This window comes from Ambystoma mexicanum, chromosome 3p (genome assembly GCF_040938575.1).
Source record: "Ambystoma mexicanum isolate Mex_15411 chromosome 3p, UKY_AmexF1_1, whole genome shotgun sequence".
Taxonomy (NCBI): Eukaryota; Metazoa; Chordata; class Amphibia; order Caudata; family Ambystomatidae; genus Ambystoma; species Ambystoma mexicanum.
This window is the reverse complement of record NC_090925.1, coordinates 323,171,788-323,198,880: the sequence shown is the minus strand read 5'-3', so window position 1 is coordinate 323,198,880 and position 27,093 is coordinate 323,171,788. Positions and strand designations below refer to the sequence as shown.

General features: G+C 46.6%; 1 protein-coding gene across 7 annotated transcripts in view; it reads left to right on the top strand.

The window, feature by feature from the left end:
* Positions 1–27,093, top strand: part of RTEL1 (regulator of telomere elongation helicase 1) — a 1,752,068-nt gene that overhangs the window by 1,120,496 nt on the left and 604,479 nt on the right. The gene's annotated exons all lie outside the window — the stretch shown is intronic.

The following is a 27,093-nucleotide window of genomic DNA, read 5'->3' as shown; positions in this document are numbered from 1 at the left end:
TGGGGTTGGGCGTACCATCAAATGTAATAAATAAATGGCCAGATTTCTGAATTGAACGGCCAAAGAGAGCAAATCATTTGTTGACCTGATAGTAAATAAGTAAAGAGCAGATCCACTCCAGAACTGTTGCACTGCAGCCAGTTTCCCCAAGTCCTTCAAGGAGTATGTTGTGTGAAACAATATCAAAGGCAGTGGATAGATTTGTGAATGTCAAGTTCTCTGTTAAATGTCCAGCCATCAATGAAGAATTCAGTATTTCATGAAAATCATTTTCTAGTAGCATCATTAGAGGCTATAGCTTTAACACAAAGCTAGGTTGCAGGTATCTTATCTGTGTGAGCCAGAGAGCTATTTTTAATGGGTTGAGAAGATTCTGCCTGATTTAATGGTTCAAAGTTGGTGAAATTGGTATTAAGATTCTGAACTTGTTGAGAGCATTTTACATCTCTGTGTAAATGTAACTTTTCACTGAAAAAAACGTGCACTACTATCACAAAGCATTTGGCATGTGGGTATATTGCATTTCTGGGATGCCCCATGCTGCAGTTCCTTTGTTTTCCCACACCCGCAGTGCGCTGGTCACAATGCAGGTTAAGGGGTCAGTAATGCGAGGCAGACAACTGCTTGATGATTTGTTATCATATGACATTTTATTCTTAAAGAAAATGTATAAAAAATTGCCTGACTATACCTACTCTGCTGAGGATTTCCATGCCTAACCAAGGCTAAGGGGAAACACTCTAGTATAACTGGCCCTCACACTAAGCAACCAATATACAAAGAAAATATGTCAATATAACATCACATGAACAACATTTGTAGTCTCTGAATAAACATCTAATGTCCTGGGTGATTTTCTTCCACAGAATTCAAAGTCAGGTCGGTTAGTGTTCAGCCAAAGAAAAAACTGTCACATCAGTTCTTGATAGTTCAAAGTCAATGTAAAAGTTTGTTAAACAAAGTTCCACTAGCAATCTCTTCTTCTTGGTGAAATATCCACTTTCTGCAAATAGCACCAATGGTAATCTCGGCCACAGAGCTTTATCTTCCTCAAGAAGACTTGCCACAGTTCGAAATTAGAGCAGTATCCACAACTATCAGTGATACACAGTTCTTGGTTAACAATTGGTACTCTCTTGGTTACAATTTTGGCCTTCCCGCTGGTGTATTTGTCAGGATCACCTTTTAGTACTGCTGCTTCAATTTTAACAACTTCACTTCTACTTCATTCGCTATGAGAACAGTTACCTTTGTCTCACAGTACTCCTCTTTGTTTGGACTACTACAATACTACATACACTGACAACCAGATATACCACCACAGCTCCAGTACTTTGGACTACTACCGCAGCTTCAGTGATTTATACTTTTAGAACGCCATCGACAAGATAAACTTAAAAGTATTTCAACAACTTTAAGTAGACAAGGCACTCTTTCTCTGAATAACTCTCTTCAAAAGGGGCAGCCTTTCTTATCTGTCTGCCATAACAACAACCTGGGTTTGTCTTTGAGACTCACTTCTCTCTGTCTTCCACAGTCTCTGGCACAACAGGTTGCGTCAACTTCAAAATAGTCTTTAGAAGCAGCCAGTTTCCCTTCCCTTGCTTTATCTGCACCTTTCTGCCAGTTATCAGCCCAATTAAGTACCAAGAAGCCTTGGTGCCACTCTTATTTTCAGGTAATACTGGCACATTTGTGTCTTAGGCCAATAAACTGTTATCAGCTTCACAGTACAGTTAGATTGCTTCTTAATTCTGGGAAAGGTTGCTTTCATTGTGAATATGGGGACACTCTTGGCTTGGGTAATGCTTGTAGTCATCAACTGTTATACACTTTAACTTCTTTAAATGAAAGGTATGCAGTGTTAGGATAAAGAATACAATTCTGTCGGTCTTTGAAAATCAGAATTCGGCACACACGACCACGTCTTTATATAGTTTTCAAAGTTTAAAGATTGGTGTATAATTGTATTCCTGTCTGAAAGTAAATGATAATTGGGACACAAAATTAGGCACACGCAATCATTCTCTGATGTAGTTTTCACAAGCTAAAGATTGTAACTCTCGTATTGTCAAAGTTAGTTATTCGGTAATGGTCATAGCAGCGTTCCCTTTCCTTAGCGACACAGAATCACTCCTTCAAGCAGTAACAGTCTTTGAATAATGGACCAATGGATTCTGGTAACATTAGCTTCTCAGGCGAGCAAAAGACCTTTCACGGTATACGCGAGTGCTACATTTCCATTGTTCAGGATATTCTGGACGCAACCAACAACTTCTACTTCCTTAAAGTCTTAGGGGAGCTGGATACTGTTACTGGCAATGCGTTAGAACGCAGTGTGTCACTCACAGGCTTCTTAGACACTTGCTCTACGGGCCGTACTGCTTTCCTGACTCCTGCCACAGCTTCTACTGCTTCTGTCTCGCTGGGAACCCACACCTCATGAAAAGTCGTCTCTGGTCTGGCCACATGTTTTGGGAGTTCCTCTCGTGCCCGAGACCCACGGCTTGACGATTGCTTCTTGCCTCAGTCTGCTGCACGTCAATCAGGCTCACATGGAGAAAGACATCTCTCCTGCACGTCTTCCGCTGCACAGCCTCTGCCCTTCAGAGTTTGGGGGAACAGGACCCTCTCAGAACAAGGAGGTGAAATCTGTCTCCACGTTCCGGCGTCCCTCTTATTCTCCCACTTCTGCTTGGTTTGCCAGCCTCGTGTATACTCAAACTACTGCTACAGCTCGCATTGCAGTCACAGTTCCAGCTCCTGGCTCTCCTAATTGCCTGGGGGGACTTTTAGGCCTCCCAGGTTCCTTCAGGTGTGAGGCTGTTGGGCTTAATTGCCGGACTACTGCAACTGCATGCCTCTTCAACCCTCTTTCTGGCCCCAGTACTTTTGTGATTATGGGACTTGTAATCCCCTTCAACAGTTAGCTTTTTCAATTTTTGCAATTTGGCAAACAGCCATAAAAAGTGTGGGATTACGGGGAAAGTTAAACAGGGGGGTTGCCCAGTTTTCATGGTCTGTTCCCCCGCCCCCATGTGATCCTACGCAGTACACCGTCCCCAAGGTCGAGATCAGAAAGCGTCTGCCTATCCCTGGCCACATGCGGAGGGTCTCGGACCAGGTTTCTTGGAGGAATCGTCACTGATTTTAATCACAGCGATTAGCAAATCAATTCTTTCATGAACCACTATGTCCGGCCCCAAGCCTTCTGGTTTCAAATGCTGCATAGATTGCAACTCCAAAATGCCCATCAACAAACAGCATACCATTTGTGTGTTGTGTCTGGGGTTGGAACATGACACAGAGCAATACGGCTTGTCAGTCAGTCAATCCTGCTGTAGTTGGTGGGCAGGTGCAAGCGGATCTAGGTGACGTGGTGTAAGCCCCACCCACCTCTCAATCACTGCTAAACTGTTGGTGCCTTCCGGTATTTGCTACCCTTTATCCCTACTTAAAGGCATGGTCTAGTAAAAAATTTTATTTAAAAAATAGATGGGCAACATAAAAAAAAATACTAGCATTCTCTTTTTTAAAACTTCCTATGTAACATTTTGAGCTATTCAAGCTCAAACTTCGCAAAAGCAAGCACATGGGCGCATCCATTTTGTGAAATGGATGCCCTCCTGTGCTGGCTTTTGCGGCACTAATGAAGGAAAAGCCAGCCAGCTGTAGTAAACAAAAGCTACCGCTGGGTGGCTTTCCCTTCATTAGTGCTGTACGCGGAGGACGGGGACCGGAGACCATGCCTTTAAGGAGCCCTCCAGCCTCTTTTCCTTTGCAGTTGGTGAGCAGGTGCAAGTGGATCTAGGTCACGTGGTCTAAGCCCCACCCACATTCTTAGCCCTACATCTTCCTTTCTGCTTTTAACTCTTCGATCAAGGGCACCCGAAGAGAAGGGCAGACTAAGAAAAGGGCAATTCCTGCTTGGACCTGGGCAGACAAAGAAATTGGAAATTCCTGTTTGGACCGGGAGGACCCAGGGCCCGAACCCCTGCTCAGACAACAGGTAAGCACACGCTGACATGTTGTTTTTCCCTCCATCACAGGGCAACGCCAACGCCCCTCCTCTAAGGCATGTACCTTACCCACATCAACCCCCTCAGCACCCCCTCACTGCCCACAACACGGAAGTTGATGCTCGCCGTTGTCTGCTCAGCTATCACCCACACAGCCGACTTCGCCGACCTCATCACTACGCACGACCTTGACACCATCTTCATCATTGAGACCAGGCTGACAACCACCTCCACCCACATCTTAGACGTCCTTTTCCCCGACGGCTATAGAATCCAACACAGAGACAGGCCGAACAAGAAAGATGGAGGCCTTGCAGTCATCCACAAGACCTTGTGGCCCCGCACCAGACGTGATATCAATCACATTGGCTCCTTTGAAATCCTCTCCTGAAACTTCCCGCTCTCCCTGACGGATACAGCCACCTTCCATCTCATCTACAGACCACCCAAACCCAACAATGCCTTCATCAGAGACTTCATCGACCTGGTCCCCACCATGTCCCTCACGCACGCCAACATCCTCTTCCTAAGCGAATTCAACCTCCCAGGCAGCAAGCACACCAAATCAATAAAGGAAGCTCTCCTCTGCCTTCTCAACACCCTCAGCCTCACACAGCACACGAAAGACCAAATGCACGAGAAAGGTAACATCCTCAACCTTATCACTGCACTGCCTCCCTTCCTCTCCCGCTTGACTGGTCTGATCACCTAGCCGTGCCTTTCAACATCCTGCACAACACCCCAGTGAAGCACTTCCAGCAGTAACCCATCAGACAAACCTTCAGGTCCTACAAGACCTTCCTAGTGGAAGCCCTGACGGAAGACTGTACCAACCTCCATCTCACATTTACAGAACACCCCCAACCAAACTGCCAAACTCTCTGTAAGCACTCAACTCCACCCTCTCAGCCTCCATCGACCGACACGCCTATAATACATCACACCTGCAAACCAAAACCGTCAGCATGCTGGTACACGCAAGAACTCAACCTCAGCAAAAGTCTCCTCTGGAAACCGGAGAAAACCTGGCACTGCTCCAGTAACACATCCGACCTGGTGCTCCTCAAGGAACTCCGAGCAACCCACCAACAACTGATCAACACAGCCAAGGTCTCCTACTATCAGAACACATAGTAGAAACCGACAAAAAAAGCAGAGCCCTCTTCAAAGCGATCAAGCACTGCATCAACCCCTACCCGACCGTGCCATACCACACTCCATTGAAAAAATCCACTGCATCAACACCTTCATCGACAAAATCAGCAATATTTGCCAGTACATAGACACCAACTCTGCATCCACAGACCCACCTCACGTCCCTCCTGGTGAAATCTCTAAACCCTGGACTGCATTCAAAACACTCTACAGAGGACTTGGTAGAAACCTCAAAGCCACATCATATACAGATGATATCCTCCCAACATCCATCCTCAAGAACCTCCCCGCAGAAGCTCTCCTTCCCTACCTGGAGATCATCAGCAGCTACCTAACTCAAGGCACCTTCCCATCGACCCTAAAGACAGGACAAATCCTCCCTAAGAAAATCCACTCTGGATCCCAACAACTTCGGTAACTATCGCCCCATCACCCATCTTCCCTTTGTTGGTAAGATTGAGAAAGCAGTAGCCACGCAACTGTAGCACCACATCAATACCAACATTCTCCTCCAGGCATACCAATCAGGGTTCAAACGCAGATGTAGCATGGAGACGGCAACCATACAGGTGGTCGTTCACGGACACCCTACATTGGTGCATGGCGATCAGCGACCTTGTCCTTCTCTGGTTGAAGTCCTACCTCGCCAACCGCCAGCAATTTGTTCAGATGGACTCCTCTTGTTCACTAATGCTACCTGTCACCTGTGGAGTCCCGCAGGGTTCCATCTTCTCCCCATTCTATACATGGAACCGCTGGGAGCCCTCCTAGCCACACACAATATCCACCAATACACCAACGACATACATACCTCAAGATCGGCTCCATCCACAGGCTCAAGACCTGCCTCTTGTTGAGCCAGTCTTCAATATCCAGTGCATACTTGAAGCTCAACCCCTCCAAGACCGAATTCCTACTCACCAACAGCACCGAACACCCAGACATACACACCTGGCTATCACCCATGACCCCTGAGGGCTTCACACCCAAGCTCACCTCCTGTGCCAAGTCCCTAGGGTTCCACATCGACAAACACCTCTCCTTCAAGACACACATATCTAAGAAAACTCTGACGGAAAGACAAGCCCTTCCTTCTTCCAGACAGCTTTAGATCCACCTTTTCGAGCACTTGTCCTATCCCACATGAATGGGGCAATGCCTCCTTGAAGGCCTCCCAATCGTCCTCCCGTGTGCCCCTGAGAAGTGTTCTACACGCGGCCACATGCCTCATCAAGGGACCTCATCAGCCTTCACAGGATTCCACTGCCCGCTCAAATCACCTGCATCATCTATAAGGCAGTCGCCCTCAAGTCACCAAGCTACTGTGAGAAACCTGAAGGCGTCTCCCTAGCTAGTCCCCGGGGATCTGTCATTCAGCCGGCCCGGACGCAGCCATCACTATTATATCCAGTTCCTGGGAGTGTACCAATGAGGGAGGATCACCTGGATGGGGGGGGTCTTCTGGGAGTGGGACACGGATAGGTGAGATGCAGTATTCCTCTTCCTTTAACACCTTTTCCCCATCCTCTCACGTAGGACATTCCAAACCACTGCCCCCCCCCCCAAACCCCTTTTCAACCGCAAACACTTTCGCACAACACAACAGACTAGCACTAGAGCCGTTTAACTGACATGTCCCAATACCAGAGTCAGGCAATTGATCAGAATCACACAAACCTGATGGCCCTTTCCCTTCCCCACGTTTTAGCACAAGATTTAATAGGAGCTGGTGGAGTACAGTCTCAGGCTTCTCTAGCACAGGACAACAGTTTCAATGGCAGACACGTTCAGGACCGCAATGCTCAAGTCTCGTTTTCTTGGAAAGTCTCTTGCCTTCGGGCCTGAAGTGTCGAAACAACAAAACAAAAGTTCCTTTGACAAATGAAAGTTTGTTTCCAAAGTTCAAAAGAGGGTGATGCTTTCACCCCTGGCTCCCCCTCTTCTGGGCTGACTCCTGTCCATTTTAAACCAAAATTTAGATAGGGTGATGCCTTCACTCTGGAGTCCCCCTCTTCTGGGTTGACCCTTTCTCACTCGTATTTCTTTACCTTTCTTTCTCTTACTGTGGGATTTACTTCCCTTTCTTTCAGCCAATTTATGGATCAAAGTCTTTCGATTGTACGGGCTTTTGCTCAACCCTCACATTTGACCACTTTGAGTTCCTTTGGCAGCCTTCCTATGGCCTTCTGGTTTCTGTAGTTTCTCAATATGGGACTCGACCAGAGTCTCTTGAGTTAGCACCCACGTGGTGCCGCTTTCCCTCTGTAGCTGGTCTCCCCCTCACACTTTCAACAAGTTCCTTAAAGTTCGCTAGCTTTGTTCAAACTTGCCACTTTGCGATTCTCACTTAACTCAGACTGGTGCTTATCGGTTTTCCCCTTGACTCACCGGCTGTGATCCGCTTGGCCTTCGGCTTCTCTGGAGTCAATGCCGGTACCATGGGTGCGGGAGTCTCCACTGCTTTGCCATATCATCATAGGATTGCCTTGTGTAACATTGACATTTGCAGCAGGACACTCGCTCTATTGTACGTGTGTTAAGTAAGATTTCCACAGAGCTGGCAAATCTTCCTTTCCTGGTACAACTCCAGAACTTTTTGCTTTTCTAGTGGGATATTTTTCATTAATACCTCAGAGAGTGGGAACCTTTTTCCACACTCACCTGTCTTTTTAACTCTTTTTATGGGTGTCATTTTTAAGACTCTCCATAGTCTTTTTCAAATTTATCAAGTCTCACAACTTATTGGCAATAAGTGCCTGTTGTTGCTGGGTTGCCCTAGGGGCTCCCCATTTAACTTTCTTGTGCTAACCTTGAGTGAACTACAGTTCCCAAGGGTAGAAAGGATCTTTGGATCCCTTTTACATTTTATTCTGTGGAACCAGCACACCCCACCTTATGTGGAGTGCTGGGGAGATTCAATGTATCCCCTTTCACATTAAAACTGTAACAATTATGTTACAGTGACAAGCTTACCTTTAATGGCTGGTGGCAGTGATACCTTTTACTAATTTGGTGCACCTTTACCGCGTACTGTAATCACAGCTGCAGTAAAGGCACCTAAGGGTGCTCATTTGACCAAAATGGCCCCCGTCTTCTTTTTCTGCCATTTTAGTGTTTGTCGTTTCTTTTTCCTTTCCCTGACATCCAAGGCGGGAAATTCCTTTGTCTGAGTTTTGTCTTTGGTGGGAGTCCCCTGGACACCCCGCCCGGGCTCCAGTCAGTCTGTAAGCGCAGGAAGTGGGGGAGGAGTCCAAAACTTCCCCCTCCTTTGTCTTAGGTCTTCCTTCAACTGGGCCAAATCCCAGGGGGGGGGTTGGCTGTCCTGGTTGGACAGCCAGACACCCCTTTCTTATAAAATGCGGGGAGAGAATGCAGAGGTTGTGTTGCAGTTCCTGATAAATACTGGAAACCTGGAAGCTGAAGACATGTCGACTACTGGAAGAGAAAACCGAAGAGGATGATGAAGGAAAAGCGCCGGGAATGATTTACAGCGGCCGGAAAGCCACTAGACTCAAGAAGACCTGCATTTTGAGCCATCCCATGGGTTGCTGCAACCTTGCGTTCTTGCAATACCCCAATACCGTGGGACCTCCAGCCGCTGTGCGGTGCACGGTCTTCCGAATTCCTAATCTCGCTGAAACTTTGTGGGCATCCTGGTCTATCTTCAGAGACACGAATCGAGTCCAAAATGTCACCTCACAAGAGTGCTGGACCTTTTAAACGACGAGAATTCAACCGCGATTTTCTGTCTTCTTCTGTGTTCCTTGAAAAGGCAGCAAACCCGCAGAACCGCATTCAGCCGCGAGAGAAATTTTGCCTAGAGCCTTCTTCATCGATCCCTGCTGCAAAGTCCCTTCTGAGTTCTTGTGTTCAGTCTCCAGGACAAGGAATCCACTGACTGGGTATTTGGCTGCAGTCCCTGAAGTTCTCCTGCTGCCATCTCTTCTTCATTGCTGAGGTACTGTGTTGGCTTGGGTATATACTTACCTTAAGCCTGTTGGGATTTCTGTGTAGTCCTGGGGTGTTTTCTGTGATTGGGAGGTCCCTCGTCCAGTACACTCAGTCCCACTGCTACAATCCTGCTGGGGTGTCTTCTGTGAAGCCCCTGGACCCTCTTCTAACCCTAGAAGTAAAGTACTCACTTGTTTGCCAGTTTTCCTAAGGAAACTCTGACTTTTGCTACCAAAGAACTTATTCTTACACTGCCTGTTGGTCACTAGTCCTAGTGACCCCCCTTCTGCCACTGAGAACACTCATGCTCTTAGGGAAAGACTTTGAAGGGATTGGAACTTCTGCCTAGAAAATAAATCAAGTGTTTTACTTACTTGTAAAGAGTTGGCTAGTTGGTAACTGTAATTCTAAGAGTGACCAGATACCAAAGTTCTTACTGATCTTGAATGTGTGATGCACTATTCTTAAAAGTATGGTTAACATATTTCCTTCCTTAGCCACTGTTTTGCCAGTCCAAAAGAAAATAGATGTGAAGGTATTTTACTCTCCTGTGATTAGGTTGTGCCTCTTTACAAAGGTAATGTGTTGGTTTCACCAGATTATTCCTGTTAGGATAACTGTATGAGTGTCCCCCCAACTGGGTCTTGCTTCCCCTGACTTGCTGCTAGCCTGTCCTTAATAAGTCTACATTAGGTTGTTGCATACCTAGAATAACTATTCAGTAAAGTGTGACATTGGGTTTTACTTTCCCCTTCATTGTGAAGTTAAAGTATGTGGGTTTTACTTACCTTGTGTTAGCTGTGTGCCATCCAAAACAAGTTACCAGAGTTATTGCTTACCTCAATCTAGGGTTCCCTGATTTCCAAAGAATTTGTAATTGTACATAACATCCTTAGGTTTTACTCACCTGGTATAACTGTGTGTTATGACAAAAGTAGTTATAGGTTTTTACTGCACCTAGAATAAGTGTGTCACTATTCACCAAAAGTATATTGTCCAGTTGAGTGTTTGTGATTTGTTCCAAGAGTCACTGTACAACTGGAAGGGCCTACTGTCCTTGTATTAACAAAAATAACCTAAAAGTAACCATTGGTCTTTTACTCCCAAAGAATAGGCTTGACCTATACTAAATGTGTATAACAAGGTTTTGACTTCCCTAGAACTACTGTTAGGTGTTCCAAATAAGGTCTATACTTGGGTCTGTGTACTTTCAAGTATAGTGTTGTGTTTTATATCGTGATTCTATATAATGTGTTAGTACTTACTTAACCCCTAGATTTATCTGGGCCTACTTGTATTTAAATAAAGCCTTTATTTTTACAATACATAGTGTTTCAGTGTTTCTTCGGATCATTTGTATTACAATGTTCACCTGTACTATATCTACTGCCCTCTCTCCCTCCCAAGATGAGCCTGGCTGCTCTGTCTACGCTACCCCGAACTCAGGTGGTACAGCCTTATACTAAGAGTGGAGTCTTGTACTGCCCAGTAGAATGGTTTTGCTAGGCCCTTAACTGGACTTCAGAAAAACTGTCCTAACAACGTGGTCTCAGATTCCTCTCCACAAAGGTTCGGTGGGCCTGGGGTGAAAAGGGCAAGGTTGCTTCTCTCCTTGCCACACTCGCGCCTCCCGCCCTCTTTTTCCTTCTCTTGAACTGCCGCCTTCTGTTAGCTGCCTCCTTGTGCTGCCTGTCGGATCCGTCTTGCTCATACTGTGCTTTCTGGCTCCACCTTTTATCCCTTTGGGGAAGGGAAAGGGCCGTCATGTGTGTGTGATTCTGATCAATTGCATGACTTTGCCTGACCCCTAGAATTTTGACATGTCAGGTAAATGGCTCTAGTGTTTGTCCATTGTCCGTTGTGTTGTCCGAAAGTGTTCGCCGTGGAAAAATGGTGGGGCAGTGGTTTGGAATGTCCTATGTGAGAGGATGGGGAAAAGGTGTTAAAGGAAGGGCAATACTGCGTCTCACCTGTCGGTGTCCCACTCCTCGAAGACCCCCGTCCAGGTCATCCTCACTCACTGGTCTTACCCCAGGAACTGGATCCAATAGCGATGGCCGTGTCCTGGCCACCTGGATTGACAGATCCCCAGGGACTAACTAGGGAGACACCTTCAGGTTTCTCACATACCCTTCCCCCATGCGATGTAGCCACATTTGTTTTACAGAGGAACTGTCATGACCCTTGCCCCTGGCCCTCACTGGCAAGTCAGCCTTCCGGTTAGGGCCAGTTCAAAGGCCTTAAAACCTCATCCAAGACTCTCGGAGTCAGTCCTGGCACCTTTGGCGCCAGGCTCATAACCATCATGAAGACCAACATTAGAATGGGACTATTTACTTGGGGCTATTTAACTTGGGGGGGTTCAGCCAACATGGAGGCACACACATAGCTTAGTTACAAGGAACTGAGCTATGCGGTCTAGTCTTTTGGGGGTGGCAGGCCAGGGACTACTTTACCTGGACTACTTTGGGTGTGGCCGGCCTGGAACTATTTTACCTGGACTACTTTACCTGAGACTATTTAAACCACACCCAAACAGCAGAACATGCTTTGCGTTATTCTGCTGTGGGCAGCGTAACGCTCACCGTGTCCAGTTCTTTGATGCCAGCTTACCTGAAACCAAGGACCTGCAGAGAGGGAAAGAACGCAACTAAATTTACCTGGAACAGTATCCTGTCTCCAATCCATCGCCGACTTCAGTTTCACTCACCTGAAGGCACAAACGCATGCAGCACTGCATGCATCCTGGAATACAGTAACCTGGAAAGAGGAGAAAGAAAGACAGCATTAGTACGCGTTTATTCGCGTTTCCTCCCGAATGAAGAAAGCCACACAATTCTTACCTGGGAAGTCATCTCCTGGTCAGTATCATTGCTGGAACATTACGGCACTCGGCGAGGAACATCGCAACCTGCAAGAAGAGAAAAGACACAGGTTAGCAATATAAAAGTGAAACAGCGCAGCGCATCGCGCATTACTCACCGGACAGCATCGCGCACACCGCGCTTTCGCCTACCGGCCCATGCTCATCTTCAAACTGCATGACAACACCAAAATACCTTTCCATACCTAAAAGGAAAGAAGCAAGACAATTTCTATTCGAACTAAGAGGAACATAAGAACTGCATATAAAGAGTGTAAAGCAGCAAACCTGTGGAGTCGCAGCAGGCCTGGATTTCCACAGGAGGGGGGCTTGCACCAGTGAAGTAACTTGGTCGCTGCTCGCCCCTCACATATACACGCCCCTACCACGAGGAGCAGGACGGAGAATCCACCTTTTACAATATTAAGGTGAGGAGAGGGCCCAAGGGGGAGGAAGGAGTTGAGGCCAAGGGAGGTGGAAAAACATAAAGACAATCTGGTATTGAATCCAGCTCTCCTATATTGCAGACCCCTCTTTAACTAGAGGCCTTACCAAGGGACCAGGAGAGGGTTCGAGAGTGCAAATCATCCAACCAGGGCTGGGTGGCATCCCCGTGGCTACCAGGTGAGCGTAACAGGAACCGGGAAAGAAAATCCACGTTCCCCTGGTCTTTTCCTTTCCGGTGTTCCACTGTGAAACAATAGGGTTGTAGTTCTAGAAACGGTTCCATGACCCGAGGGTTGGACTCTTTGCATTGGCTAATCCAGATTAAGGGTGAGTAGTCGGTAACTAGAGTAAACCTTCTTCCTAATAGATAGTACCTGAGATGGATAATGGCCCACTTGATGGCTACGGCCTCTAGTTCTACCACAGAGTAATTGTTCTGACGTGGGAATAACTTGCGACTGGTAAACCGCATGAGATGTTCTAATCCGTCCTAGACTTGGGACAGAACAGCTCCTAATCTTGTAAGGGAAATGTCCGTCTGTAACACTCTCACCTTTGAGAAGTCGACTACCTTTAGGATTGGGTTTTGACATATTGTCTGTTTCAAGATGTTATAGCATACCTCGTCGTCGTCACTCCACTGAAGTTTCTGAGGCTCAGTATTTTTAAGTTTATTTGTTAACCGTGCCGTTTTATCCGAATATTTGGGGATAAACCTACAGTAATAACCTATTAACCCAAGGAAAGCTCTAAGATCTCCTTTGCTCTTGGGAGTTGGAGTGTACAAGACGGCTTTCACTTTTTCATGTTGGGGCTGTACAGTACCATTCCCTACGAAGAAGCCAAGATATTTTACAGCAGATTGGGCTAGTCTGCATTTAGCTGGATTTGCAGTTAGACCAGCATTTCCATGGGCTTTCGTGATGGCATAAAGATGGAAAATATGGTCTTCCCAGGTCTTACTATAAATGACAATATCGTCGATGTAACGCCCTCAAAAGTCTGAATAGGGCTGTAGGATGTTATCCATAGGACGTTGGAACGTAGCTGGTGCACCGTGTAGGCCAAAAGGGAGGACTTTAAACTGGAATAACCCTAGGGGTGTTGCAAACACATTTTTTACCTTATCTAGTCCATATACAGGAACTTTCCAGTATCCTTTTGTCATGCCTAGGGTTGATAGGTGGCTGTCCCTAGTTTGTCAATTAGGTCATCGATGCGTGGCATGGGATAGGCATCAAAGTCTGATATGGCATTGAGTTGACACATTTCGATGCAGACTATCCGTGACCGGTCAGGTTTAGTGACTAACATGATAGGAGATGACAATGGACTTGAGGAAGATTCAATGATATTAGCCTTCAACATTTTGTTGACTTCCTCGGTTACTACCTGTTTTCGTGCCTCGGGTAGACAATAAGGTTTTAGGTGAACTACCTTGCCTTTACGTGTTCGAATATAATAGGTGCCTTGTACTCTTCCCGGGTTCCTCTGAAAATACGTCCGGGAAGGAAACTATTATGTCCTTCAGATCTTCCCGTTGTTGGCTAGATAACTGGGGTGGATTGAAGTCAAAGTTATCTATATCCTCGGGAACCAGACAAGCTAGAACTTTAGCATGGGTGGCTGATGGGTTTTCTTTCCACTTTTTTAAAAGGTTAACATGATATAAGTGGACTTTCTGTTTTCAGTTTGGTTGGGCTATTTAATGCTTGCACGTTCCTGTTCTTTCTATTCTCTCATAGGGTTTGTGCCACTTGGAGACCAGTTTATTTTCTGAGGTGGGTAAAAGAACTAGTACTTTCTGTCCAATAGAAAAAGATCTTAAATGTACCTTTTTGTCGTAACAGACTTTTTGCTGGTTTTTGGCCTTGCCCAACTGTGTACAAACGAAGTTCCAGACTAACTTCATATGTTCTCGCATTCTAGTTCCAGTTTAGGATATTGGAATGGGGGCCTCCTCACGTCCTTCCCAGGTTTCCTGGAGCATGTCTAGGACATCTTGCGGTTCTCTTTCATAGAGTAGCTCAAAGGGAGAGAAACCGGTGGACACTTGGGGGGTGGGGGGGAGGTGGAGGTGTTTCCTCACTGCAAATAGAGCCCACAGCATCATTCCATCCCAGTCCTTCCCATATTTGTCTACCAGTTTCCGTAGAATTTGTTTTAAGGTCTTATTGAATCTTTCCACTAGACCATCAGTTTGGAGATGGTACACAGAAGTTTGCAAGGTGGTAATGTGGAGTAGCTCTTCAACTTCGGCCATAAGCTTACTCATAAAATTTGAACCCTGGTTTGTTCATTTTTTTTGTTGGGAAAACCAACTCTGGAGAAATACGGTAGAAGATGCTTCATTATTTGCTACGTGGTATTGTTTCACATTGGGAAGGCCTCCGGATATCGAGTCACATAATCTACGATCACCAGGACATACTTGTTCCCCAATTTAGATGTTTCCAGAGGTCCTATTATGTCCATGCCAATTTGTGAGAAGGGGACTTCTTTAATTGGCAGAGGGTTCAAAGGGGCAGGTAATGGAATGTGTGGGTTGGTCTTTTGACATATCCCACATGTTTTTATGAAAGCTTCGATGTCAGCATGAATACCCGACCAATAAAACTTTCCACTAATATGCGTCTGTGTTTTAGTTCGTCCCAAATGTCCTCCGGTGAGATGGGAATGTGTGCGATATCTAGCACAATCTTTCGGTGACTATTAGGTATTACCAGTTGAGTTTTTATTAACCCCTCAGGGGAAGGTTTCCTTCCGGTAAAGTAACAATAGTTTTATAAAGAAAAGGGGACTTCCCTTTTCTAGGCCTTCTTCCTCTGGGATTGCTTGTTGAAAAGCTTCATTGAGGGCTGGGTCATTTTGCTGTGCAAAGGCTAGGTTGGGATAGATGATGGGTTCCTCTACTTTCCTTTCTTCGATGGTAGGATATTTATCAGCTTCTCCAAAGCCTAGATTACCTCTATCTGTCTCATCTGGTTCAGTTTCTTGGAATTGAGTGAACAGAGCTCTCTCCAAAATTCCTTGGGCAATTTGGTCTCCCCGACATACCTCAAAAGGGACTTTACCATGATTCTGTAATAGAACCTTTGCATCCTCTCGGAAGTCAGGATCAAGAACGCCTGCTAAGACGTCTATCCCGAACTTCTGCACTAAGCCAGATTTCGGGGCCAATCGTATGTAACATCCCGGAGGGGGAATCAAAACTAAATCCATAGGCGTCTTTCCTCTTTTCCCAGGGAGAATAGGAGCTTCGCTACTGCTACAGACATCAAACCATGTTGATTCCTTGGTGACAGTGGAAGGGTTGGACGCTCTCTGGCTAAGTTTTTGAAATTGTAGGGTTCCCCAGTTTGTTTCAATTTAGCTGGATCCCATTACTGACACCATATGTGAGAACCTCATGGTGACACAAGTAAAACAGACACAAGTGATCAAAGTTCAAGGGTGTTTATTGAAAAAATAAAGTTTGTATGCGGTTTGGAAATTGCCTAATATAAGCCTAAATCTTTTTATTTTTATTTTTTTTATTTATTGTTGTTTTAATAAAGATAAAAGAAAATCTTGATTTTTTTCAACATTACAATATTAGCAATTTTTTTGGGATAAAATACAGCATTTATACATACACAATTGTTTGTTACAAGTTGATATGTTTAACAGATATGTATAAAAAACATGAAAGTTAAATTGATTAGCTCCGTTTTTTCCCTAGCTTTTTCATTTTTAAACCGTACAAAAAGTTCAAAATAGCATATCTAACAGTTTTCACAGTGTGAAATAGCAATTCCCATAATTCTGTGGTAGACTCAATGTATGATCCCTCAAATAAAGACTTAAAAAACAAAATCCTCTGTGGAAGTAATATTACACATTCTGCACATAAGTGTCTCAACGTTTCAGGAGCGGATTGACAGTATCGGCAAGGCAATGCTTTTGCTGGTAAGAGTTTTCTTCTGCATAATACTTCATGGGTAGGCCATATATTTAAACGAAAGCGCAGGAAATCATCTCGTTGACGAAAATTTGGAAACGGCATTAAATAAGGCTCCACCATATCATAACGCTTCAAATTGAATGGGTTGTCCATGAATGTCTGATAAATTGTATGAGGATTCCCTGCGTCTTCATTTGCCACATTGTAGGGAAATTATCTTTTGATTTTAACAGGTAATTTGCCGTAATGTACATTAACCCCTCAGAGTTTCTGTCAATTGCCATTACGCATTTCCTATATAAGGAACAAAGTTTCCATTTGTAGATTGCATATAGCGACAGTAAACCTAACTCGTGCCTCAAAATGGCTATGGGTATCGACATTGTTAAGTTTAACACACGTTTCCAAAAATGACCTTCCAAAGCAGACCAATATTCATAGGTTTCGATTTTAAAGGCTTCACTACCATATGTGACCACATGTACGTACTTTTGTTTATAATAAATTATAATGGGCTTTAATGAAAATTTGCAGTACCTGGCCTTGATCAATCGAGCCTGGGACAGTGTCATAATCGCTTTTTGCTTTATATAATTCTCATATCCCACTGAACTCGCTTGCTGGGTGGGTTATTAAGGTTCCCACGTAGACATATGAGGGGACTGAATCCAAGTTTGTTAATTGCAATGGCCATTGATGGGTTTTCGATCTCTGCCTATGAGTGCCAAATTGAATCACCTTGGTTTTTGCAACATTTATTGAAATATAATTTTCTAAGCAATAGGTTTCCAAGGATTTCAATAGGGCACAAAGACCATTGGGGGTTTTGGAGAGTAAAACCATGTCATCTGCATATAGCAGGTGTTGAATCGGGATGCCATCTATTTTTGGTGAGTCCGTCACAGTCAATGCAAATCGGGATTTAATGTCTGCTATAAAAAAGTTGAACAAAGCGGACGCTAAAAGGCATCCTAGCTTCAGCCCGCGAGCAGTACTAATCGGATCAGAAAGGAGACCGGTGGTATCCAATCTGATCCGCATAGTGGTGCTCATGTGAAATTCAATCACCCATTTTAGAATTGACCATTGGCAACCATTATTCATCAATTTCATATACAGCAACTCGCGAGATACTGCATCGAAGGCCATACGGAAATCGATGAAGGCGATATATAATGCTTCCTTCCTTTCATGAGCTCGAAGAATGATACTATTTAAGGTGATAATGTTTATACATGTGCCCACCTCAGGGATAAAGCCAGTTTGGAAAGTGTCACGTAAGCAACGAATGTCTAGCCATTCGTTAAATGTATTTAGAACAAAGCCTAAATCTAAGATGGGGACTGATGGCGACCATCAAATGAAAATTAAGGCAGTCCTAGTGGCATTGTGTCGAAATTAAAGGGCCTTTACTAAGAAACCTATTGCCAAACCTTACAACTATTACAAAAAAGGCTGTGGGATAGTTCTCAAGAAAAGAAAGAAGTGCACTCAAATAATAAGGCAGGATGCAGTAGTTTGGGTCTCCCTTCCCCACGTTTTAGCACAGGATATAATGGGCTCTATAGTCTCAGGCTTGTCTAGCACGTAACGACAGTTTCAATGGCACACAGTTTCAGGACTGTCGATGGTCAAGTCTCATTTCCTCAAAGTCTCTTGCCTTCAGGGCCTGATGTGTTCAAACAAAAAAACAAAAGTTCCTTTGACAAATGAAAGTTTGTTTCCAAAGTTCAAAAGAGGTACCCCTCTTCTCTGCTAACCCTTTCTCACACGTATTTCGTTACCTTTATTCTTTTCTCTTACTGTGAGATTTACTTCCCTTTCTTTCTGCCAACTTATGGATCAAAGTCTTTTGATTGTACCGGGCTTTTGCACAACCCTAACATATGACCACTTTGAGTTCCTTTTGCGACCTTCCTATGGCCTTCTGGTTTCTGTAGTTTCTCAATATGTGGCTCGACCAGAGTGTGTGTAGTTAGCACCCACGTTGTGCCGCTTTTCCTCTGTATCTGGTCTCCCCCTCACACTTTCAACAAGTTCCTTAAAGTTCGCTCCCTTTGTTCAAACTTGCCATTTTGCGATTCACACTTAACACAGCCCGGTGCTTATCGATTTTCCCCTCGACTCACGGGATGTTGAATCGCTTGGCTTTCGGCTTCTCTGGAGTCAAGGCTGGTACCATGGACACAGGAGTTTTCCTCTGCTCTCCTTTATCATCATAGGCTTGCCCTGTATACCGTTGACATCTGCAACAGGACACTCGCTCTATTGTACACGGTCTCAGATTCCTCTCCACAAAGGTCTGCGGGACTGGGGTGAAAAGGCCAAGGTAGCTTCTCTCCTTGCCACACTGGCGCCTCCCGCCGCCTTTTTCCTTCTCTTGAACCGTCGCCTTCTGTTAGCTGTCTCGTTGTACTACCTGTCGTATCCGTCTTGCTCATACTGTGCTCTCTGGCTCCACCTTTTATCCCATGCTAAAACGTGGGAAAGGGAGACCCAAACCACTGCATCCTGACTTATTATTTGAGAGCACTTCTTTCTTTTCTTGAGAACTATCCCACTCCCTTTTGAGATGGACCCTACCTCTTTGACACAAAAAGTCGCAGGAAGCAAGAAAAGCTGCTACTTCTGATTCAGACAGTGATTCTGACATGAACTTAGTGGATTGCGTCAGAAGGGTCGGGGGGGCATCAGCGGTCCTTCGCAGTGCTGCTTATCTCGGAGGATCCAGTTTTTTGCCAGAGGTCCAATCAAAGCTGCAAAGCATGAGTTTTGACACAGAACACCTTTTCAGGCCCATGACCAATGAATCCCTAGACAAATTAAAAGAATCGATGATTACAGCAAAATAATTGGGGCTAGCAGTCCCACAGCCTCTACCCAAGCCGCTTTCTTCTCCTTTGGTACGAGAGGCGGCATGTTCTGCTGCTACACCCCCTGTTGCCCCATGCAAAGCAGGGCTAGAAAAGAGTCTCACTTCCCGACAGGGGCAGAAGGGCCAGGGTCGTCTTCTGCACTGGCAGTGCCACCTGCCTCAAAACGTTGTTTGAGTTCCACCCATCATGCTACTTCTGTTGGACGAACAGTCTCTAACCATCTCAGCAGGTGGCAGGAGACCACCTATGAAGCCTGGGTACTCCAGCTGGTCGATCCAGGTCACTGCCTGCCTTTCCTAAGCAGGCCCCCAGACAAACCAGCAAGTCTGTCTTGTCGAGAACAGGAGCCAGAGCTCAAGGAAGAATTGAGGCTCTTTTTGGAAAAGGGAGGTCTGGAAGAAGTGCCAACCCGGGATAGAGGAACGGGCGGGTACTCCGGCTACTTCTGCCCAAGAAGTGGGGAGGCCTCTATCCCATTCGCGACATCGGGTGCTTAAACAAGTTCCTGAAGACTCACATTCAGGATGAGATTCTCCAGGCTCTACAAACCCAGGACTAGTTGGTGTCATTGGACCTGCAGGACTCCTATTTTCATGTGATGATCAATAAGGAGGACAGGCATTTCCTGAGGTTTATCATTCTGGACACACATTGCCAGGTCTAAGTGCTTTCCTTTGGCTTGACCTCTGCACCCTGTGTGTTCCCCCAAAGTGGCCCACCTCAGGAGGAACGGAATGTTTATCTTCTTATTTGGATGAGTGGCTCATTAGAGGTCAGTCCCCAGAACAGTTCCCGAGACTTGTTAAGAATATTTGTTCGCTACTTCAGAGCTCGGACTTCTCCCTGAGGTTTCAGAAGTCGCACATGACACCTGCACAGAAGCTCCAGTTAATCGGAGCAGCAGTGGATGCTCGGACGGGGAAGACTTCTCCCCTCAAGGGGAGACTCATTAGCATCAGTCAAATGATCATTTAGAGCCATATCTTGAGCCGGCTACCAGCTTCAACTTTTCTCCACATCCTGAGTCTCATTGCTCCGTGCATGTTTCTAGTGCCAGTGGCCAAGCTAAGTATGCTCTAGCTTCAGTGGCTACTCCAAGGTTATTGGTGTCACTATTCTGCCGAAATGTCAGATGTCATCAAGACCTTGTGGACTATGGTTGGCGACCTGTCATGGTGGACACACAGGAAGAATATGCTGGCTGGCAGCCGGTCTGGACAATTTGGCCAGAGGCTCAGGTGGTCATGAACACATGCTTGAAAGACTGCGATGCTCATTACGGGGGTATGCAGGTGAGGGGGTTATGCTCAACGCAATTTCGCCAGAGGGCGGCATTGGAACTTCTTCCACACTCTGATTCCTCATCTTTGATATCCATCTCCCAGCACAGCTACTCTTTGGATACTTTTCCATTGCCAGGGGTGCAGGGCAGCACCAAGTCGGTTACGCCCGTCGCATCTTCGCGCCCTTTGTCGGACATGACGTTGGTGTTAGTATGTATAGAGGCGCAGCTCCCTGTAAAAGTAGTTCCTTTTTTCTGCACATTCTGCTTGCTTTTGTAACACCGCTCTTTTTTCAAATCTTTCTACTTCTCATTCTTATTTGATGGCATGCCTAATTGTTCAGACCCACACCACATCTATCTTTACTTTCTTGGTGCAATTCTTTGCACCCGAACGCTCATGAAGAACATGAGGGGAAGCTGTTTACCTTTCTCCACAATCAGAGTGGTGACAAACAAACCCGCTCCAGGTTGCTGGGCACTGGCACCGAGGAAATGTGGCCTTTCCAAAAGGACAAGAAAAAGAAGCAGCACCACAAAAGATCCAGATATACGGGTGGTTATTCAAGACACTATTCCTCTTCATCTTTAAAGAAGAGGAGCCACTTCAGGGAAGCCCCAGAGGATCTATTTGTAATGGGTACCTTTTTCAACCCAATCATTTACTCCAGAGTTATGGGCGGCCTTTCAGCAGAAGATGCTCAACATCTTTGTCAAGGGGCCGGCAGCTCCGGCCTCAATGCTGATGGTCCTGACCTCAGCACCGATGGCTTCGGCCAAGCCGTCGGATCCAACTGCACTCAGACAAGCCTGCATTGTATCCGAGAATAGATGTGACAAGATCACGTCGAAAGGCCTCACCATTCGGTCTTTGGACTTCAGTCCTCTGACCTTGGCACAACCTTACACTGTGCCTCCAGCTGGCACTGCTGACGCACGAGTCATGATGGAATTTGCAGTCAAGCAGGAAAAGCTCCCTGATGGCTGAAAAGGTTTCCAATGACAGCTGGTGCTGGAAAATATATATCTAAGAGGAGGATCTGTGGGAAGACAGAGCTAATCTATCAGAACGTACATTATGTGATGAATCAGCAATGATTCCCCTAGAAAACCTGGCCTGAGACCCTTCTCATGTGGCCAGGGAAGGCCATACGGTTCCTGATCATGACCCTTGGGGGGAGGGGGGGGTCTGCAGAAGGATCACATGGGTGGGCAACAAGTCAGGAACACTGGGAAACCCCCTTATTTAACTTTCCCTGAAATCCCACACTTCTAATGGCTTGTTGAAGAATGAGAGGAAATGAGAACCTAATTTTATTGTTGGGGATTTCAAGCCCCATAATTTCTGGTACAAGGAAGAGGGCTGAAGAAGAATGTTGCACGAGTAGTCAGCTTGTTAATGCCAATGACCCACACCTGAGGGAGGCAGAGAGGCTTAAAGGGCTGCAGGCCATTAGATGGAGGTGGAGCCAGAGTAGTAGCAGCAGCAGAAGGTGAGCACGTTGTTGGCATTCCAAACAGAAGTTGGTGGAAAGTGAGCGCGCCAGGACCATTGTGAAGCAGATTTCAGCTTCTGATCCCGAGACGGTCATTTTCCCCGAATCTGAAGTGCAGAGGTTGTCCAGCGGAAAGCGTGAAGGAAGACTGCTTTTTCCCATGTGAACCTGATTGCAGAGACTGCGCAGCGGGAAGCGTGCCGGAGACCGTGGTTAATTGTAAGACAATGGCATGCCACCAGAAGTAGCACTAACAAAATGAGTGAAACTCTTTGAATCGTGCTAATTGAATACTAAACTGAAGTAAACAGGTGAGTGGTTCCGTGTGCTTAAAAGTGATTCTGAAGTGGATGTTAACTGAGGACATTTATGAAGCAGTTTAAAACATTGTAACACTGAACCTAAGTGACTGAACTTTAATAATTGTGAGTTCCAGGGAACATGCATTGCCCAAACAAATAGTGGTACAAGTCTTGCCAAAGCCTAAAGAGTTGTACACGCATTGTCTAATGCCAAAAGAGACGAACAACAAGGGATACAATTAAGCTGCTCTGGTTGGCAGGAAGAGAAGGAGTACAATGCAAGGTTGTAAAAGGGTGAAGCTGGTTGATTGATTGTTCCATAAAATCTGATATAAAAACTCACATTACCAAAGCCAAAAGGAGGAAAGGTAGAATGACATCCTTAAGGACATTCTATTATATATGCATATATATTATTATGTTGGTTATTGGTGTTGCAGAGAGACAAGAGTGTCAAAGAGGCTGCCCTTCTGGAAGGTGAATGCTCACAAGATCAGTGTCTTGCCTACTTGAAAGTGTTGAAGAGTGCTAAAGTGAATCTTGCCGTTTCTGAAACATTGTTGAAAGTCACAAAGGTGAAAACTGCTGAAGCTGTGGTAAAACGTTTGGTTGTCAGATTTAAAACTTCAGACCTTCCTTTTCTCCTCTGCTTTCTCACTTACTCTCCCCTACAGACCTACCTGTTGGCTGCGCCGACTGGTGTTTGGGCATCTCCATAGTTTCACTGGGTACCAGTCTCCCCTGTACTGCCTCCATGCCTAACGCGCTCTTAGTGGTTATAGCTGTAACCTCTACAGCCGACCGGCCTCCTTGAACTTATACAGTGCAGCGCTGCCATGGCTGCACACACTGAGAGCAATGCTTCCCTGATTGCACTTCCCTTTTCCCCTCTCCCTGGCACTTCACCCTCTCCTCCCCCCCCCCCCCCCCCTGCACTTTTACGCTGTCGGAAACTTGAACGATCTGAATGACACAAGGCCTAGTAAGATGGTTTGTTTTGTCCTCCCTGGCTCTCCCCCCTTGTCTTGTGTACAGGCGCATTATAAATGGCATATATCAAATATCATATCAGAAGCACTGTTGAGTGTGGAACACTATCGGGTAGGCGAGGTGGATCCATTAGACGTGGACCTGGTATGAGTCAACCAGGTGGAAACAGAGGTGCTGTGAAGTCATGCTGACAAAGATATAAACTGCGATTTATGGTGCTAAAAGAGAACTGTGTTTATTTGAATCTTACAAGAAGCTGTTTTTCTTTCAATCTGACAAGAAGTTGTGTTTTCTTTGACATTCGAGGCAAAACATCTTGACCAGGAATATCATTGATGCTATTTGATGAAGTAGAAGTTATTATTCAAGGAGGAATAGATAACTTTCTTTCAAGGGATTGCCTTTCTCCCGCAGATTCCTCATCTCATAGATAACCTCATCCAGCTCTGCTGCTAGGAAACTTAGACAGGGGGGGCGTAGTGGACCTCGACTCGGCCGTCGATCAGCCTTGTTCGATTATCGGCTTCGGATGCGACGCCGGGCATCATGTATATACAACATCACTGTGCCCCGTAACCTCAGTTCCTTTTATCCACGCACTTGACGTACTGCTCTGAGGAACACGACAACCGAGTCTTCGACTCTTCATATCTTTTTGACAAAATGATGTCATATATTTTTCGTTTCTATGCCTGCGTGATGTCCGCACCTCTGATTTCGGGTTTCAAATGTTGATGGACTCTAAAATGTCAGTCACAGAACCGCACAACGTATGTCTGTGGTGTCTCGGTGCATATCCCAACACAGAAGGATGCACGTCTTGCTCGAAAATGAACCAGAAGTCAGTGTGTGATCGGACAGCTAAACTCAAAATCCCCTGCACGGTCGACTGCCCAGACCCCTGAGGCCGATACTGGTATTGGGTGGCATTGATCTAATATTTCAAAGGAGTTTCAGCATTGTCACCCCCATACCCACGCTAAGTTTAGGCCACTGGTTGATAGGGTGGTAGTAACTCTAGGGCTAAAAACCATGGCTGTGTCAACCCCGAGCTATGACCTAACAGACAGCATGGATGAAGGCCCGGTCGCAGAAAAAAATATACCAGTTAATCCGGCGATTGCAGATCCCATAGGCTCCTTGTTGCAGCATTCTTGCTCCATTCCCACGGTCAGCTCTACTATGACTGGGAAGTACAGGCCGGCAAGATTGAGCTCCATCTTTTCCATCTTCTCACCCTTCTCCGGAAGGGCTTGTTGTGCAGGCAGCTACAATCACCACCAGACATGCAGCTTCTACCTCAAATCTGCCCCCAAACAGAGAAGGTAAGAGGTTAAACGCAATGGCTAAGAAAGTGATTACTTCTGGCAGCATGGCCCTAAAAGCCACCAACGTAGCCTGTGGGTACGCTAAATAATAATTCAGCCTTTGGAAGGCATTGGAGCAGGCGGCCCAATACATTTCCAAGGGAGAAATGCTGGATTGATTCTCACGGCTGGTGGAAGATGGGAAGGTTGTAGCCAGGCAGTCGTTGCAGACAGGCCTGCACGACTGCATTGGCCGCTCAATGGGATCGGCAGTAACCTTACAAAGACAGGCCTATCTGAAAACTTCTGGCTTCTCTCTGAACGTCCAGAGCAGGCTGCTTGATGTGCCTTTTGAAGGCGAGCATCTTTTTGGCAAGAAAGCTGACTCCCCCCCCTGGAAAAATGTAAGGAGTCAAAGTAAGCCGCAAAATCGCTGGGCCTAGCTGTGCAGTCTGCCAAACCTGCCTTAAGCTTTACCTCTATGGGCAGAGGCTACGGGCGCTACGTGCCTTCGGCAGGAAGGCGCAGCTCCCGCAAGCCAGGCATGGGCAGAAGTGTTTCTCGTGCTCCGGAAGGGGCAGAGAGGCTTCCAGAGGCCAGCAGAGGGGGCGGCTGCGCCCTCTAAGTCGCTTTGATTTCCCCCTCCCACAACTTACCGGTTGGTGGACAGCTAGCAGATAATTGACCCCAAAGGCTGGTGGTTAAATCAGATGCCTGGGCCCTGGTGCTCATTGAGTGGGATTGTCTGCCCTTCTTAAGGAAACCACCGGACAGACCCCCACCACCTCTAAGCCAACCGGGACAGGAGTTCCAGAAAGAACTGCGAGCCCTGTTGAAGGGTTCCGTGGAAGAGGTACCTCCTGAGTAGAGAGGATCGGGCTGGCATTCCTGGTACTTCCTGGTACCCAAGAAGGGAGGAGGTCTCCGTCCCATCCTGGACCTCAGGTCCTTGAATAAGTTCCGTAGGAAAGACACATTCAGGATGGTGATGTTGAGAGAAATTCTCTGCTCTCTCGAATTGCAGGACTTTCTTGTGTCAATAGATCTACAGGACGCTTATTTCAAAGGGATTGTGTCCTCCGACGTATTCCACATCTTTGACAGTAATTACCACAGCTGTGCTGCTTCGGAAAACGTTTTAGGCGTCCTGCGTTTATGACGTCGATATGCTGTCTCTCGAGGGCCTCTGTCGATGGTCAACGTCACCGGATGTTATATCTAGGACGCACAACGCCTGTAACCTCAGTTCCGTTTTTTATGCAAACGTGTTCGCTTCGGAATCTCGGCGCACCTCGGTTCTTCTATCTTGATTCATGATGTCGTCTTCTTCTTCTACCCCGAAGTCGGGCTTCAAAAAGTGTTGGGACTGCGGTTCCAAAATGTCCATTACGGACCCGCACGACATTTGTCTCTGGTGCCTCGGTGAAAGTAACGCCACCGATGATTGCGATGACTGCCAGTCCCTGGCTTCGAAGGCCTTGCGGGAGCGGAAGAAGTTGTTGTCGGTAGGTAGGGTTTCTAAAACCCGGAAGTCGAAATCTACCGGTCTTTCGACCGGCGACTCTCCGCGTAGGTGTAATTCCATCCAGGGGGTCTCGGTCTCAGAGTGGGTCCTGCAATTCCTCTGCCTCTTGGAGGCATTCCCGGAAGCGCTGTCACCGGTGGCCTTCCCTGTCCTCGTCGGAGGACTCCACCAGACGGCGGGTAACTTGTTGCATTCCGCCAGCAGATGATAGCGATTTTCAAATTGCAGTGCACCTTTCCGTCCGCGCCTTAGGGAGAAGCCGGCAAGGAACGAGCTATAGCCACTGCTCGCACGCCTTCGGGCTCGGGCGGTCGACGCGATCATTGAGAGCCGTCGAGGTCCCGATCGGACAAGGTTGATCGCCATAGATGTGGCAGGTCCAGGTCCCGGTCCTCGATGCAGTCGAGACCATCGAAGCCTGTGAAGCCTTCATCGACGCCGTCGGCGTCATGTCCGTCGAGGGACTCTCTCGAGGCTCCGGCTTCGAAAAAGTCGTCGACGCCATGGGCGCGGAGGCCGTCGAAGTACACGCTTGGGGCTCCGGCCTCGAAGCCGTTGTTGAAGTCGTCGGCGCCTCGGTCGACGTCTATGCCAATTCCATCGGCGCCATCCCCGCCTTTTGAGGAGAATTTACCGGAGGACTCTCATTAAGTCAGTGAGGCTTGTCTTTGAGCCCTTCTCTGGTCATCCCCCCCAGGCTTGATATATTCCAGCCTTTGGACTACATTTCAGAGGTGGAAGAAGGGTCGGATGAGGAGGGGGTTGTGCCTCCTGAGGTTCCTGATGACCTGTTGTCTGGTCGCAGTCTACTGGAAGACCTGCGTCAGTCCTTACATGACACCAGTGGTCTTGACACCTCTCCGGAGGTTGAGTTTGGCAGGCCTGAGCCTGGTACACATGCTGAATCCTTATATCAGCCCCAGCGAAGCAGGCTGCA